The sequence below is a fragment of the Sorex araneus genome, chromosome 5 (assembly GCF_027595985.1).
Source record: "Sorex araneus isolate mSorAra2 chromosome 5, mSorAra2.pri, whole genome shotgun sequence".
Classification (NCBI taxonomy): domain Eukaryota; kingdom Metazoa; phylum Chordata; class Mammalia; order Eulipotyphla; family Soricidae; genus Sorex; species Sorex araneus.
The window spans coordinates 42,723,371-42,741,885 of record NC_073306.1 but is presented as its reverse complement, the minus strand read 5'-3'; the positions used below and the strand labels follow the sequence as shown (position 1 = coordinate 42,741,885).

Here is an 18,515-nt window from a genome sequence, read left to right as displayed (position 1 = left end):
ACACGAAGAACTTGCTTCTGGAGTCAGGTGAGCCTGCATGCAAAATCTGACTTTATTGTGTATTCATGCTATGACCCCTAGACTGAGCATATCACCCATCTGCACCTGTTTCCTCACCTGGAAAATGGGAGTACCAAGAGCATCTCAGAGAGTCCCTGGGGGGGATGAAATGAGAACTCATGTAATGATCCAGCCCGCCAATTAGCATCTCTAACGGATGTTTAAGAAATGATAACCACAATGTACTGTACTACTATGTAATAAATGCCACTATTTCTAATAAAACTCCCATTGTCTACTCTACAGTAGATTTTTAATCTTATCTTCAATTTATTTTCAGGATTGGATATCCTGTGATCTCATGGGTTGGAAGGCATTACCAGTACAGAATAAAAGCAAAGAAAATAATGTCATTTACAACTCTGCTATGCACATATGTAGGGAAACAGGAAGAGAAGAATAAAGAAAATAAGAACTTTATAACCCCATAAAGGACAGGAAATATGGCCCAAAGAATTTGCTGTACGATTACTAACACAGAGCTTGAGGTTTGGGGTAACAAGAAAGAGAATTAAGAATTTAGACAGAAGTCTAAGAGAGATGTTGCAGCCTAGCCCTTGGCACTTGGATGAATGTCAGCTTAGCAGCAGTGATTAAGAGAGGGATAGAGAACCATGAATACAGACGAGAAAAACACAAACTAGCTCGCTTTAACTTACCACAACCCCACGATTAGGCGTGAGATAAAACAGAAGAGACAATGAAAGCTGGAAACCTAAGGAAGCTTTTGTTTAATATCTCTCGAAGCCAGACAGATAGTATGGTGGGTGAGGAACTTGGCCTGCATATGAATCCCTATTTGAATCCCTGGCACCACGTTTCTGTGGGTATCTCCGGGGTCACTCTTAAGCACAAAAGCCAGGACTAGGCCCTGAGCACTGCTGGGTGTGGCCCCAAACCCAAACCAAACACCAAAAAAACAATAAACCAATACAGTATGGAGACAGACTATAAAATTAATATTTAAAAATATATTGCATTTCTATATAAAACTATGAATTAGAAGAAAATGAAATAAATACTATTCCTCCCCCCTTATTATTATTTTTTTTTTTAAAGAAAGCTGTCGTTCAGGATAAATAAGACGATGCAAACAACTCCAAGACCAAAATGGTATATTTCCAGTGGTTAGCTCATCACCTGGCATGCCATCAATAATTCTGGGTTGAACAAACAAATATACATGCTCGACAGCAAAAATTACTGGCAGCAGATGAGAAGCTGAGCGAGGGGCGCCTGACTCAGATCTCACTCCAGTGGGAACCTCCTCGACACTGCAGACTGCCCGAAGAGGCGAGTCTGATCGAGTTACGGGCAATGTGCTTCGGCAGTTTCTCCTGGTCTCCAGACTCCGCAGTACAGCAAACCAAGCCTTCTGAGGGAGATCCTAGCCTGTCCGTCAGCACCTGAGGATGCTTCTGTCCTATCAGGTGACTCAGGGCCCCCCGCAAATGCTCTGCTCTGCTCACACACAAACCCTCATGCGTGCTGCTCCTTCTGTCCGTGGGTACTGTCTGCGTGAGGATCCCATCCGCCTGATCCTTCAGTCATCATCACCATGTCACTTTCTCCAGAGGTGACCCTTCGAAGCATAACTGAGCAATACTTCCCCACAGAGTTGCAAACATGCTTCTGGTGATAGCTCCTCATTACTGGGCTGTATCGGTTGTTTCCACACCTGTCTCCCTAAGATTCTCATGTGCCTGGTCTAAGTTCTATTGCCCTTAGCATCCCTAGTGACTAGCATGGGGCATAGAAGCTTTAAAATATGCTGTGAGGGGCTGGAGCAATAGCACACTGGGTAGGATATTTGCTTTGCATGGGGCTGAACTGGGTTTAATCCCCGGCATCCCATATGGTTCCCCTAGCACCGTCAGGAGTAATTCCTGAGTGTAGAGCCAGGAGTAACCCCTGAGCAACACTGGGTGTGGCGCCTAAACTAAGAAACAAACAAGAAAAATTGTTTCCTGAGGTCCAGAGCCATAGTACATAAAGTAGGATGCTTGCTTTGCAAGTGGTGACCAGGTTTGATCCCCAGCACTTCACATAGTTTCCTGAGGTGATCCCTGAGCACAGAGCCAGGAGCAAATCTGAGCACTACCGAGTGTAGCTCCAAAACAAAAACCAGTAATAAACATACTTGTTGAATAAGCAAATAGATTTGTTTTGTTTTTAGGTGACACCCAGTGGTATTCAGCACTTACTCCCCGTTTCTGTGTTGGGGCTACTGGTTTGGTGCTGTGGGTTGCCCCTAGCATTGCTCTGGGGACTATGAAGGGCAGGAACTGAACCTGGGTCTCCTGCATGCAAAGCAGAACCCATTAACTATCTCTCTGCTCCCTTAACAAGTGGATTTTAAGGGGAAAAGAGAAAAGATGAGAAAAGAGAGAAACAAACCTTAAAATACTGAGATGACCAAGACACAGCAACTCATTTTGCCTTTGACAAAGTAATTTCATTTTCATCGCCATCTTTCTGTGAACCATGACCCCCTGCCACCTCCCTGCAGGCCCATGGAACACACTATGCACAGCATAAAATCCAGAACATGTAAGTACAGAGGGGCACAGAAGTTCTGTGTTAAGCCAAAAAAAAGTGCAGGCCTTGTGTGTAACCAGAAACAAACAAACAAACAAAACAATAGAAGAAGAAAAGGAGGCATTGAACAGTGGGTCTCAGATGTGGGATGGCAATCTACATTTTAACCTGAGTACATTCCCTGGCCAAGATTTTAGCCCCTAACCCATTCATCATTTATAGCTAAAATAAGATGGGTCTCTGGTGACTGCAACCACTAAAGAGATGGATCTGTCTGTTACTGGCAATATACATACAATTTAGATGCCAATCACCAGATAAAAATCCACCGTAGGGTGGAACTTTATGGATCAATAAATTAATCTTTTGTCAGGAACAACACCTAAGAAGAAAAACAGGGTAAGATATACTTATGTTTCTACGTTCTTCTCTCTCTCTCTCTCTCTCTCTCTCTCTCTCTCTCTCTCTCTCTCTCTCCCTCTCTCTCTCTCTCTCTCTCTCTCTCTCTCTCTCTCTCTCTCCCCTCCCATCCTTCCACCCTCTCTCTCTTCCTACCTTCCCTTCCTTTCTTTCTTTCTGAAGCAAAAGAGTCTCATTTAAAGAAATTTACTGAGGAATGTGAGGGAAGAGAAAGTCTGAGAGATAAGTGTTCAAGAGAGAACACAGGTTTCTCCAAAGGAGAAAAAGCTGAGTACGCATTTCAGGGTGAGATGGGTGCCAATAATCAGGATGATGAATGAGCCATAAAGTACAAAAAAGAAATTACACATCTCAGGTTGAGATGTAGGCTAATCTTCAGTGTGAAGAATGAGTCTCTATGCTATTTTTATACAGAAACAATTTTATTTTAAAAAAGCATTAGCTATTTAATTAAGTACATTTTACCCTCCTACTGGAGCGATAGCACAGGGGGAAGGGCATTTGCCTTGCATGCAGCTGACCCAGGTTTGATTCCTCCATCCCTCTCGGAGAGCCCAGCAAGCTACCGAGAATATCCCACCTACACGGCAGGGCCTGGCAAGCTACTGTGGCACATTCGATATGCCAAAAACAGTAATAACAGGTTTTACAATGGAGACGTTACTGGTGCCCGCTAGAGCAAATCGATGAACAACTGGACGACAGTGGTACAGTGCTACAGTGCGACAGTGCTACTCCAAATGAATTTAGACAAAATATAAGAAACATCCTATAGGTGGAAGACAAATTTTTATCAATCTTTTATAGTCATATTCCCTTCTGGACAATGTTCCATGGAGAAAGTACTAGGGCCGGAGCGGCAGTACAGCAAGTAGCTAACCCCTGAGCATCGCTGGGTGTGACCCAAAAAAGAAAAAATAAAGTACTGAGTAGATAGTTGCTGAATAAACGAATGCTCTTTCAGACTTGGCTTTAGAGAAGTTCTGTATGTTCCAGATGTTTCCTCCGAAGAAACAGGTACCTAGTAGTTGGCATATTGGCCCCAGAGAACTCTATTACTCAGACCTCCTTCTAGAGGTAGAACTTACTCGAGTCTCTAGAAAAGTCTAAAGCCACCTTTATCTGTACTCATTGTTTCTTCATCATTTCCTTCCCCCATAAGCAGAGAAACAACAGGCCCCATTGCTTTCTGGGATCTGTACGAATTTCTATGAGATCCTCTCTTCTGTCAGGAAAAGTTTCCCTGACAACTATGTTTATACACTCACTCCATTCCCTCTGCTCCTTTAATTTGCTGATTAATATAAAAATTAATTTGCATTGAATTGCTGAATTTTCAAGTTCATCAATTCGACAGACTTATAAAATTTTAGAACTGGTTCCTAAACAAAACTCATGTCACTAGGGCCCTGGCTCCCTTTTCTTTTCAAATTTGAATGGAATTTTCAGTTCAAATATTTTAAAACACACTTAACATGTATGCTGGACCTTTTTGGTGATATGTAGAGAAAACTTTATATCCCTAAGGATGCCTCCTTAATATTTCTAGTTAAAAAGATCAAAGGGGCTGGAGTGATAGCACAGCGGTAGGACTTTTACCTTTCATGCGGCCGACCCGTGTTCTATTCCTCCACCCCTCTCGGAGAGCCCGGCAAGCTACCAAGAATATCGCGTCCGCATGGCAGAGCCCGGCAAGCTACTCGTGGTGTATTCGATATGCCAAAAACAGTAACAACAATTCTCACAATGGAAATGTTACTGGTGCCCGCTCGAGCAAATCGATGAGCAACGGGATGACAGTAACAGTGACAGGAAGGTCAAAAGAGTTAAGAAATACTTCAGTTCTAAAAGGGAATACCCTGCCATAGTGGCAGTGTGGGGTGGGGGGAGACGGGACTGGGAAGGGGGGGTGGGATGTTGGGTTTACTGGTGGTGGAGAATGGGCACTGGTGAAGGGATGGGTTATCAAACTTTGTAAGGGAGAAACATGAGCACAAGAATGTATAAATCTGTAACTGTACCCTCACGTTGACTCACTAATTAAAAATAAACTATTAAAAATATATATTTATATCAAAAAAATAAAATAAAATAAAAATTTGTAAACCAATTTTACCCCAATAAAAAATAAAATAATCATATAATTTAAAATATAAAAAAAAAAAGAAATACTTCAGTTCTGAGTAAGAGATAAAAATCTCGAAGATCAGCTATAATAAGGAGCTAGAAGAGAAGCATCAAGGGCAAAGACAAAAGGCTGGAAAGATAAGACAAAGGTTAAGATGCTTGTCCTGCATGTGGCTTCATTCCTAGCACCATCCAGGGCCCCCAAATATTGCCAGAAGTGATCCTTGAGCACAGAGCTACGAGTAAACCCTGAACACCATTAGGTGTGACTCAATTCCCTACCCCTGCCAAAAAAAGTGAAAGTAGGTGACATGAAAATTTGAACTCAAGCCCAGGATTCTAGATCATCAGAGGTCAGGATCTTGATGGCACAAATAGGGTGTAAGTATCAAGAATAGAGGATTGTTGGGGCTGGAGCGATAGCCCAGCAGGTAGGGTGTTTGCCTTGCATGCAGCCGACCCGGGTTCGATTCCCAGCATCCCATACGGTCCTCTGAGCACTGCCAGGGGTGATTCCTGAGTGCAGAGTCAGGAGTAACCCCTGAGCATCGCCAGGTGTGACCCAAAAAGCAAAAAAAAAAAAAAAAAAAAAAAAAGAATAGAGGATTGTTAATTTGATTGCTTGGAGCTCGAATGTTGTTAACAGTGAATGAACCAGGCACAGACCCTTCCTCATAAACTTTATAGTCAAGTATTTAATTAGGGAACTAATAATGGCTTTGTTATTTAAAGCCAAGTATCTCTGGATTAGGAGCTCATCATATGATTTACTTCAAGAGTCAGAACTGATTCAAGTCGGGGCTGAAGCCATGGTACAGAGGATAGGGTGTTTGCCTTGCACACGGCCCACCAGGTTTGATCCCCAACCTCTGCCATGAGTGCAGGGACAGGAGTAAGCCCTGGGTACTGCCATGTGTGGCCCCCAAATAAACCAAAACAAAGTAAAAAAGAATTGACTTCAAAGTACAAATGGAGCAGAGGCCTTGAAACAGAAATAAGGCTGAGCTACTCTCCCTAGTGTGAGTACGTTGGCAAGCCATTTGCTTTCTACAGTTGTTTCTTCACAGTTTAACCTTACACCTGAGTCAAAGCATCCAGATAGACGAAGGCAGGTATACTTACAAATGGGGGTCGTAGGTGAGATATATAATATTCTTTAGAATAGAATCAAGGTTTATAAAGACACAAGCAATCATAAAGTCTAGTTGGCAACCATTTATTGAGCATCTACTCTATGCGTGGAATAGTTTTATAAACTGAAGCTATGGATCTGAAAATAGTCCCAAGCAATTACAACAAACTGGCCAGTGCTGCAGTGAGATGTTAAGGTACAAAGGAAGGTCAAGAACTAAAAGAAATATACTAGTTTATTAAGAGCAAGTTGAGAAGTGCTTCTGTAATGCAGTCCATGAGTAGAATCTTAAAGGAACGCTTCATTCTTTTAAACGGCTGAATTTGGAGTGAATTTATTACACTGCAGTAGTTAACAATTATAGTGCCGTATGGAGACATCACCAATACAAATGGATGATGTAAAATACCCAGGCAACTTTATTTTATGACAATATCCAAGGCTGTACTATAAATCTTTCTATATTTTTAATCTCACATATTCTAACACCCACCTGAGAGTATGGAGTGAGAACAAACACTCCACGTGGGAGTGAGGCTGAAAATGAGAGAAAACAACACAATCTCAGTCCTGTCAGATTTCATCCATAGAGGAATCTTGGCTGACAGGCACTGGGGCTTGGTAGAATGGTCAGCCATCAACCAGCGGTGGCAGGACTTGGCCAGTATTTGCTCAAATGATTATTCAGAGAAATCAGGAATGGGAGGAGGATTGGGGAGGAAAAAAATTTTTACTTTGTTTTTGTTTGGACCCACCCACCCCCCAGCAACAAGGCTTACTCCTTTCTATGTACCCACGGATCACTCCTGGCCAGCTCCAGAGACCCAACGGGGTGCCAGGGATTGATGCCGGATCAAAGCTGTATCGGTAGTGGGCAAGGCAGATGCAGGTGCCCCACCCACTATCGCCCTGGCCCCAGGAAAAGTGATTTTTGATGGAGCAATAACCGTGATAAACCTGCAAACTTAATTTGCTTATCATCCCAAGTTGTTATTATGAAGTAAAAACTGTCAGGGACAATACTTAAAAGGGAAGCTTTCCTACGTCTCATTGTTTGTATGCCTGATGTGAAAAAAAAAAAAGAACATGCAACAAAGGAAAGAGCAAAACATGAGCATTCAAAAGAAACGTGATAAGCAGGAGAACATTGCTGTGGGGAGACCCTGACAGGAGCTTGGAGGGATGTCATCAGCTGGCTAACAGGTACAGATTACGGCATATAAATTGCATTATACTTATCCAATCCAAATTTCTCCTTTAGTTTGAAAATGGTCTCCATTGCTTCCTGCCAGGGAGGTGGGGGTGATAAAAAGAACTCATTTCTTATTTCGATTGGGAGTAACAAAAGCATCATATCTATAACTCTATCCAGTAATATTCTCAAGATAAGAGGAACAGATGTACAGAAAATAGTCTGAATAAACAATTCCTTTCCTCTTCCATCCCTATTCTCTTTCTTTTTTTTTTTTTTTTTTGCTTTTTGGGTCACACCTGGTGATGCACAGGGGTTACTCCTGGCTCTGCACTCAGGAATTACTCCTGGCAGTGCTCAGGGGACCATATGGGATGCTGGGAATCGAACCCAGATCGGCCGCATGCAAGGCAAACGCCCTACGTGCTGTGCTATCACTCCAGCCCCATCCCTATTCTCTTTCGACTGCTGGGAACCTGGGTATTCCCTTTCAGAATTATCCTCCTTTGGGCCTTGTATTCAGGAGTCCATGATGGAATGGAGAACACAGGAAAATGTGACAGTTCCCCAGGACAGAAAAAAGGCGATAAAACCAACACAAAGATGTAGGCCAGAGAGCTTCCCCAGCACCAGGATGCCGTTTCGCTATCAGGCAGAACTGGTTCTGGAATTTGTAAGGCCCAGTAAGAAATGAAAGTGCCTTTTTTTTTTTTTTTTTTGTAAAGAAATCACGAAGTATTTTAAGACTGCAATGAGCATGGAAAGCAAGCAAGGGCCCTTCTAAACCCAGACCTTGGGGGCTGCAGGTCTGGGCGCAAGCAGCAGCTTCTTGCTACTCATTCATGTTCTGATCTCCCACAAATTACTCAGCCCTTAGATACTTGAAAATGGTTAGGCGGTTACAATGGAGGACTGCAAGATTAAAGGGAATAAAGAATACAATGTACACAAAAAAATGCTTGGCACCTGGTAAGCAATTTATAAATAGTCTCATTGTTCAGTGAAATGCACAGGTAGTTATCAATGTGAAAAATCTAAGCACTGAATTGCTGAACTGCTATTCAAAATAGAAAAGAATGAGACCATTTCGGGACAAGCTGAATAATGAAGCTGACTGGAGAGATCGAACGTTTTGCTTGAATTTTCTACTTCCTTTGACCAGGTTGCTGTGTGGTCTCATGGTCTCTTCCTCTCTTCCTTATCAGTCATACAAAGACTAAGCCATACGTTGTTTCCATTTCTTAACATGTCACAATCTCCTGCACAGCCATCTTTAAGGAAGTGCAATGGGGAACATTCCAGCGACCATTCCCCATTGAATTAATGCTATTATTATTATTTTTTTTGGCTTTTTGGGTCACACCCGGCGATGCACAGGGGTTACTCCTGGCTCTGCACTCAGGAATTACTCCTGGCGGTGTTCAGGGGACCATATGGGATGCTGGGATTTGAACCCGGGTCGGCAGCGTGCAAGGCAAACGCCCTCCCCGCTGTGCTATCGCTCCAGCCCCTGCTATTATTTTTAGAAAGTTACTAATGACTGGGCTGGAGTGATAGCACAGCGGGTAGGGAGTTTGCCTTGCACGTGGCCGACCCGGGTTCGATTCCTCCATCCCTCTCAGAGAGTCTGGCAAGCTACCAAGAGTATCCCGCCCCCATGGCAGAGCCTGGCAAGCTACCCCTGGCGTATTGGATTTCAACCCACTCTGAAAATGCCAAAAACAGTAACACAAGTCTCACAATGGAGAGGTTACTGGTGTGCTACAGTGCTACTAATGACTACCTGCTTACCCAGAACAGTGACCGGTTTATGGCTATATTCTCATACTGTTGATCCATTCTTCTCCCTTGGAGCCCCCACTTTGCTTCTGTGACAGTAACCCTCCTGACTGATTGCAAGTCCCACTTGTCCTGCATCCGTCAGGTACACAAATGGTCCAGAAGAGACTGAATTTGTTGGATGAATAAAGTAGATGGCTCTAGAGCTTCTGACATTCCTTATTTTCTTCCTTACTAAATGTGTTTGCTCTTCCTTTCCCCTAACTGTGGGCAGTTTCAAAGCTTTCATTCTTGGTCACCCATCCTCTCTATTTATAATGCTGCTAGCACCGTGAACTAAACTAATCAGGTGGCTTCAATTATCACCCTGTACCAGGCTCCTAAGACTTCTCTCTAGAACACTAATCCCCCACTTCCAACCACTTATGGGACAGGTCCACTTTAAATTCCACTTCAAAATTTAAATTAAGGCACTTAGTGTCTCTTCTTTGGAAAACTGGATTTCCTTTCTGCCCAATTTCTGTTCATCTTGTTGTCCATGTCTAAAACTATACTTAATTCTTTTTTATTTCTTGACTTCTATAGAGTTATTTCATGTTTCCTTAATAATTATTCAACCCATTTCTTTTTTTTTCCATTGTCATCATATTAATTCCCTTGTAACTACACTACTTAAATAACAAACTAATTGAGAAATTCTGCATTTGTTGTTGTTGTTGTTGTTGTTTATCAACCCCAGGTCAATGGTATGCAAACACCTTGCAAGAGCAGTTCTCTTTATATCCCTCATAAAGTTTATTCCCCCCATCATTGCTGAAAATCTTAAATATTACCTTTGTGACTCTACACCTCCCTGATCAAACATCTTCATACTTTCCATCAGATGGGATAAAATCTTAATTCCCAGCTTGGCATTGAGGGCCTGTTAAAATCTGGCTTCAGTCAATGCTTCCAATCCTGTAACTTCTCTGCTCACACCTTTTGGTCTTGCCAGACTGGTGGGTCTCATGAGTGGATCCCTAAAGACTTCTTTTCTGTTCCAGTCTTGAATTTTGTGGACATGATTTTTCTGGTCTGAAAACCCCTTTCTACCTTCTTTCTCCCTATACAACATTAATCACCGTGTCTCTGAAAAAGTCTTCAGAATTCATGATGATCTCGCATTTTTCAACACCTGGAACCGCACAGGAGCAGCATGGAAAATTTATTGAGTTTCTGCTCGGGGCTTAGATCTCACAGCTATAGGTCATAGGTAGGCAGCACTATTGAAGGAATGAAGTCCTAGGCACATAGAAGTCACTGATTATAGAACTGGGACAGGAATCTTTAGTTGAGAATTTTCTTGCCTCTTCCTGTTCGCGGGTACCAGTGTGTACATGCAAGCAGGTGCTCAGTAAGCGTGCTGGGCCTTGCCTCAGGCCCTGGTGAGTCTCTAGCCTCCATGCAGACTTCTCTCTCCAGCGCCTGTCTTCACAGGCCTGCATCTGTTCTAGATTCGGGCCAAAACCTCACTCGCTGCAACCCACTCTGAAAATAAATTTTGGCTTCAGCCAAGCTAAAACTTTTTGTTTTTTTAAAGGAAAAAAAATCTGATTTGAATCTGAGGAGGGTTTGGGAGGCTGAGGTCTGCTTGGAGATGAACACACCTCTGGGCTCGCTCGTCCTTGCCTGCTTCCAAGTGGCCAGGGAGTAAAAATAGGCCGGCCAGTCACGGTGCATGAGGTAAAACAAACTATTTATAGTTCTGGAGGTGGATGCGAAAGCAGCAGGAATAAAACTGTGTCTGCTCTAGAGGGAACCAAAAGTTTGATGAAAGAAGCTCAAAGTGACTCCTGGTGGAAGGAGGGAGGACAGGGGGACAGGGAAGACCGAGGAGGCGGCACCACTGTCCTTTCCCGGAACTGCCCGACACAGTCAGACCAACCCTGCTCTCTCTTGCCAGGCTCGGCTCCTTCATCTCCACACGATTCATGGTCTCGGTCCTGCACTGCTTGTCCTGACCCACATCACAGTGCAGATCTTTCCAGCTTCTGGCCTTATCACCTACTTCCCCAGGGCTTGCAAATTTGCTCTCATACAAGTGATGCTGAGCGCTGCTTCGGGTCTGACCCACATTCTCCATTATTCCACAGCTGAGGGTTGCCCTCCCAGGGGACGATGCCTCTAGAGTCACAGTTACATTTCGTTTTTAAAGCTTTTTACTTGGATTTACTGTGAGCTCCCCCTTCCCTCTCTTCACATGTGATAAAGATGTAACAACGGGCTGGAAAGAGAGGCCAGGGGTTAAGGCACTTGCCTAGCACGTAACTAATCCCAGTTTGAATCCTGGCACCACATATGGTACCCCGAACCCTGCCAGGAATGACTCCTGAGCACAGAGTCGGGAGTAAGTCTTGAGTACTACAGGGTATGGACCCCTCCCAAACAAACAAACAAAGATGACAAAAATGACGTGAGTGACAAAGATCAGGAGGGAGGCTCAGAAACACAGATGGGCGTGGGCGAAAGTAAGGGAGAAGAGCCACAAGAAGGGAAGTACCAGAGGAAAATGGGTGGGACACAGAAGTCTTTGGTTAGTTTTGAAAAGTTATGCCCTTGAGGAAGGAAAAAAGGCATGGCTGCAATATATTTCCATGCTCAGAGGAGTATTTTTTTAAGTGGGGGCTTCGGGGAGGAGGGAGGAGACAGGGGTGGGGGTGTAGCACAAAAGACTTGGGGACCAACCAGTAGGACAGGCCAGCCAAAGGAACGAGGTTAGAAAGTGGCCATGGTCAGAAAAAAGGCTGAGAAGACTGGCCTACAGAAGTTCCATTCTTTCAAACATTTGTATCACCTCTTTGCTTTGGCTGCTCTTCCAATCCTTCTCTGTCTAATGCAAGACAAAAATCCTTAATGCATCCCTCAAAGACCTTATTTTAGAGGCTGGAGAGATAGTACAGCCAGGGGGCCGGAGCGATAGCGCAGCGGCTAGGGCGTTTGCCTTGCACGCGGCCGACCCGGGTTCCATCCCCGGCATCCCATATGGTCCCCCAAGCACTGCTAGGAGCAATTCCTGAGTGCAAAGCCTGGAGTAACCCCTGAGCATCTCTGGGTGTGACCCAAAAAGAAAAAAAAAAAAAGAGAGAGAGAGAGATAGTACAGCCGGTTAGGTACTTGTCTTGTATGCCCCAACCAAGATTCAACCCCCAGCAGGCCATAAGCCAGGAGTAACTCCTGAGCATCACTGGGTATAGCCCCCAAACCAAAATAGATAAATAAATAAATTTAGAAATACCTTATTTTGAATGGGATCTTCTCTGCAAATCCTCCCCTGACCTTCTGAGACAGCTAACTGTTCACTCTCCTCTCCTCTGTGTACACACAGTTCTTGATAAATCCATCTACTATGCTTGTTATCACTTTTACTGGTAATTTTATTTCTGCCTTTCCTGCTTGAGAACAAGGACTAATTGTCTTATTCATCTTTGCATCCCCACGACGCCTAGCACTTTGCCAGTGTTTGTTGTTGGGTGATAAAATACATTAGGAGCAACCTAGAAGTGCCATTTGCACTTCACTCACAGAAATTAAATGGGTTCCCCGCACTCTTCACGTGGAACCACATTTCCCCTCGATTTAGAAGAAACCTCTTTAGAGTGATATAGGAAATTCTATTCCCTTGCACAGGAGTCAGTGTTCCATCCACACTGGTGATAGAAACATTTCCTCCCCTCACTTGCAGAAACTCCCAGGGCAGGCTTGATATTAGTGGCACATGGCCCACCCTACCATTTCCATTGTGGTGAAAGCTAAATTACACCATGAGCCCAAAGCTGCCATCAGTCTCAGTGTATTGGTGGGGGGTGCGGGGAGATAATTAAAAAAAGACACTTCGGCGGTGGCAGATCTGGAAAGAAGTGGGGGTGAGACAGGGAGACGCATTTAAACCGTGTCTTGTAAGAAATGCATAGAAACTCACGCAAAACAGCCGTTTCCTCTGGACAGGGCAGACCCGATCCAGGAGTCCAGCAGTGACCTTTCCCCGTTAAGTGTCGGGTCAATATCCCAGTCCTGCAAACCAGGGTGCAGTGCCTTTCGCGGCACCCCTCCTTCTCAAACCTGGTCCCTCTTAAGGCCTGCTTTGCCTTCAGGGGATTGTCCTCTCCCCGCACTGGCAGCCCCCAGTTCCCTCTGCTGCTGTCCCTAAGCACCCATCTTGCCTTCGTCCCGCAGGAGAACCGAGGGGCTGTCAGGCCTCGGCTACGGATGGGCGCCGAGCTCGGGCCGGACCCCCGGGCTCGGGGCTCTCCGCGGGACGCGCGGGGTTGGGTGGGGGGGCGGGGGGGCGCGGGGGGATCGCAGGCCGCGCCAGGCCACGCGCTGCTGGGGCGTGGGCCTCGTCGAGGCGGGCGGGGCTCGGGACCCCGGGAAACTGCCCGAACAGTGGACACTTCAGCCCGCTCGGTGCAGCCTCCCGCAAAGTCCCGGCCCCGCAGCTGCCCCCGCAGCCCTGGCCGCGCACCGGGTGCGGGCCCCGGGTAGCCGCAGCTGATCGGTCCGGCCCGGGAGGTCCAGTGCCCAGTCGGGCGCGGCCGGCCGCCGTCTGCCCGCCCGGTGCCCGCCGCAGTGCCCCGCCGCGAGCGGCCCGAGCCCCGCCGTGACAGCTGGGCGCCCAAAGGGTTAAGCCTGCAGCGCGGCCGCCCGCCGCCCGCCGGCCCCAGCGCGCACGCGCCCGCCCCTTACCTGCGCTCGCCTCCGCGCTCCTCCTCCACCTGGCCGCTCTCTCCCGGGGGCCGCCCCTCAGCCCGCCCCTTCGGCTCGGCGCCGCGCACCCTGCTGGCTGCTCGGACACGGCCGGGAGGAGGGGCGGGGGCGATTACCATATATTAGCATACCAGCGGGGTCACGTGGACGCCGCAGCCAATGGTCACTCGGGGAGGCGGGGCCCGGACGGAGCACGCCTAGGTGCTGCTCCGGGCCTGAACCGGTGACCATGGCAACGGTGGTGTGGGGGTCGGGGAGCGGGGAAGAGCATTAGAGCCCAGTGGACCCCCGGGAGCATCTCTTGTCCCTAGAGACACCCCGCACTTTTCCCAGCCCGCGGGATTTGGTGTAGCCTGGGAAGATGCGAATGCAGACCTTCACTGAGCGCTGACCACGTGTCAGAAGTGTTTCTGCAGAACAGGAAGCTCAGGGTCACTCTGGGACATCAGTAGTAGGAACTATCATTGGTAGAAGGGAAGGCGGGGGTCACAGAGGCTAAGCCCCTCACCCCACACACAGCCCTACTAAATGGCAAAAGCCGGAAACCCGAACCCGTTTCAGAGTTCAGGCCCAGGACTCTCCTGAGTTACTCTCTCCAGCAGGGGTCTCCCAGCGCCTCCGGTTACAGGTCCACCTAGCCGCTGGGGGGAAAATCCACACAAACTCCATTCATGATTTCTTTACAATGACCTTAGAGGTTACTAGGCAAACAGATCAGTTCATATTGCAGTTGGTGAGAAACGAGACGCAGAGAAGTGTCACAGATCAAGCCTTATTTTTTTTAAAGTGCTGCTTGATTACTGTCATTTGTAGTCTGGCTCGTTGTTTTATTAACTTTAAAATTCAGTCTCTTTAGGACCGGCGTGATAGTACAGCAGGCAGGGAGCTTACATTGCACGCAGACAACCTGGTTCGATTCCCAGCATCCCATGTGGCCCCTGGGGCAGCTCCAGGAGTAATTCCTGGGTGCAGAATCAGGAATAACCTCTGGGCACTGCCTCCTGGTGTGCACTCCCTCCCCAACCATCTCCCCCGCCTCGAGCCTTGCGTTCCCCCCCCCCCAACCAAAAATCAACATTCAGTCTTCTCAGCATGTGCTGACTGTGTTGCAGATGAGGAAATTGAGAGGGGGCAGGATATGGCTCAGTGGCTTCAGCCACACCTGCCTTCCGTGTGCAGGACTTGAGTTGGATCCCAGGTATTGCTGGCACGTATGAAACTCTAGATTGACAGCTCTGATCTTTGTTCCCCTTCGTGGTTCAAGTGGCTTCCAGCTACCCTCGCAGCCAGGCTTGTGAGCATGGCAACTGAGGTTCCAGGTCCTGCCAAGCACCACTCCTAAAAGCCACGCATGTGCTGTTGTAAGCATGTGTGTGCGACACACATCGACACACACAGTATACGATGTAAAGTGAGCAGAGCCAAATGTGTGGGCACCACAGCCAAGCCACAACAGCAGCATGAACAGAGGGAAGAAAAGAAAAGGAGGGCAACGTGTTTACAGATCAGATTAAAAACAAATTTTGCACGGCTGGGGACAGAACTCAAAGGGCAGAGTGGTGCTTTGTAAACAGGAGGCCAAGGTGCAATCCCTCACAGCGCAGAGTTCCCTAAGCATTGCTGGGGCACCCCCTGAGCACTACATAAAAAAAACAATACTCCCCCCATACCTGTGATGAAAAATATTTTTTGGAAAAAAAATAAAGGGAGATTTTTAGAAGTTAAACAAATTGCCTAAGTGTCACAGCTAGTAAGTAGTAGATGTAAACTCCAAATCTCAGTTTGTCTGAGTCCAAAATGAGTCTCATCAAACAATATACATTTAACTTGAGCGTGGACATCAATACCTCTTTATTACAAGAACATTCACCTCCTCATAAAATTTACTGTATTCTCTCTTAATCCTAAAGCAAAATTCCAGTAATATGTCATAATGTCAAAAAGGCTAAATTTTGTAATAGAGTTGCATCACCTCTGCAGTGGGGAGAAACACTTTAGAATTCTCTTTCCATTTTTAGTGCTAGGGATTTGAACTCTCAGCTAAATGCACAGTATTTGAAACATAAGTATCTGCATAGACTTTCCTTCTGCTCCTTCCTTTAATTCAGTGACTCTAATTTTAGAGATAGGACTATGATTCAATCAAATACACTAAATTTTATGTGTATTTTAAGGGATAATCACTGTTCATTTTGAATATATGTACATTTCATTTTAGTGAATTAACTTAAATGCAATTTCCTCCTAACTGGGACTGTTGGCTGTTTTAGAGCACACATGTGTTGGCTGACCTATTTGGATTGCAAATCTGACTTGGCTACTCACTGTGTGAGCTTGCTCTAGTTACTTAACCTCTCTGAGCCTCAATGGTCTCATTTGTAAGAGGGGCTAGGTATGTTGGGAGAATCAAGCGGGTTAATATATAAAAAGCCCAAGCCCTGGCTCAGAGGCAAATCCATCATAATTGTTATATTATTCACTCAGGAGCTTTCACAGGACTAAGTAGACAATCTACATGTGCAGAATTTCTCAAGGCTTCCTGGCTGGTTTTGGAATTGTGAAGCTGCCTCTCATCCCTCGTGGCATATTAAATAGCCTGTTGTGCTGGTGAAGCCTTGTTATCTCTCCAAATGACATTCTCTCTTTGTAGGATCATAAATAATTCCTGGACTCAAAGGAGTTGCTTTCTCTTGCACATCTCCTGGCACCAAATTACCCAAGTGGCTCCTTGCAGAAGGGGATCTTGAAAAACAGCGGAGCCATAAGTCAGGCTCCTTGAAGCACTTTTATGAGTGCCTTAATGAGAGAGAGGAACTTGTCCCGTCCTTCCTGGCCACAGGAAATGAGCTCTTTGTGCTCAAAGGGTTTCCAAAGCTGAGGCGCAAAGGAGTTTTCAGGAAGTGGGCCAGGGATAAGAAGCTGTTGACTAAGAGAATCGCAGAGCTAAACAGCCCCCATCCTGTCATTCACCTTACAGGGTCAAATTACTCCCAGCCTTATTGTCTCAATAGCACCAAAAGGTGGTATTGTGTGTACACACACACACACACAATGAACCTCCACCATTTCCTCCATGTAGTTATTTCACCAGTCACTCTCCCCTGACCTCAAAAGGCACTGCAGTGTAAAACAGTGCACAAAAAATTGTTTCTAAAGTCAAAGAAGCAAGTGCATATCCTGTTTCCATTGCATGCTCTGTGTGACCTTAGAAAAGTTGCTTAATCTCTCTGTGTTCACATTTGTACAATAAGAACAATACTGTAGAGCATTCCATTACAGGCTACTGTGAGCATGAAAGAAGTCATTAGCACAATATGCTATTGTGTACATAGAAAAGTATTTTCTAATTAAATGAAAATGCATTTAAGTCCAATACAAATAGCATATTTTCTATGGAGGTAGCCACAGCCTTGAGCCAAGTGCTCTAGGCACTCGCCCAACCTCTTCTGACTTGCAAATAAATGTTGCCTGGCAAGAGGAAGAGTCTGATCCAGGCAGTCTAGTCAGAACCCTGATTCTGCCACATTTCTCACTCTGACAACTTAACCAATATCCCCAAGTCCCTGCTACTTGTGAAAGGACCAACATGCTCTATGAGCTGCTCTAAGCATTCACTCAGACCATGATTAGGGTCTGAACTAGACTGAGGTCCTGTTTGAACCCATTCACCTTGCTCTTTCACTGACCTGTTTCTGGAGATTATCTTGGATCTTCAAAAATGGAAATAAAAGGAACCTTTATTGAGCATTTCCCCTGGCTCGCTGATCGATCACTTATTTAGTACTTACAATCTGCTGGAAGTCCAGAGAGATTAAATGCTTCGTCCAAGATTCCAATAAAGATCAGTGGCAGATGCAGGATTCAAGCTAGGATTGTTTGATTCCCAAATCCAGGCTAATAATCCACTATGTCGCAGGTTTTTAACCCCAGCATGGCTTCTTGAACTCAGGGACGTGTGCTCTGTTCTTTAGATTCCTCTATGTCCAAATACATATCCTCCTCACCAGCTCTTGGCCCTATACTCCTACATGGAGTGCATGCTCCATGTCTTTTCACTGGATGAGTGAAAGTAGAGGACTGTGACATCCTCTTCTGGTGACGAAAACTCCCCTTTTCCTTGGCTGGCCCCCAATAGGGAAGAAAAGCAGTTGGAAACTTCTCCCCACCCCCAGCATCCTCTTCCTACTAAATAATCAAGTGGAAGGCTTTCCTCCTTCCCCCAAGGGGGAGTCAGGCTTCTGGGTTTCTGAGATCTGCAATAGACACAGCGTGACTCATCTGCGGCGCTCATGTGGAGAGACTGCAGGGCTAATGGAGCTTTCTAGGGATCTGTTAACATGCTGCCGTGGGAGTGATTTCCAAAGAACAGCCTTGAATAGGGATCTTAGCTTCATGAGCCTGCTGTCACAAAATTCCGCAGACTTCAAACCACACAACTTTAGTCTCTCAGGGCTCAGGGGACCAGCAGCCTGAAGTCAAGGTGTCTGCGGGTATCGTTCCTTTGTGGCTGCTTGCCAGGCAATC

The 18,515-nt window shown here is 45.9% G+C and overlaps 1 protein-coding gene across 3 annotated transcripts in view; it reads right to left on the bottom strand.

Annotated features, from left to right (window-relative positions):
* The window catches only part of PHC2 (polyhomeotic homolog 2), a 124,434-nt gene extending 106,358 nt beyond the window's left edge, over positions 1-18,076 (bottom strand). Inside the window, exon 1 of one of the 3 annotated variants that reach the window (XM_055140339.1) lies at positions 17,780-18,076. The gene's annotated coding sequence lies outside the window, so the exon portion shown is untranslated. Of the gene's footprint in view, positions 1-13,206; positions 13,362-13,970; positions 14,085-17,779 lie in introns of those variants that run through there. The other 2 variants (XM_004614272.2, XM_055140338.1) reach the window with 2 other exon arrangements.
* Positions 18,077-18,515: the final 439 nt, after the last annotated feature.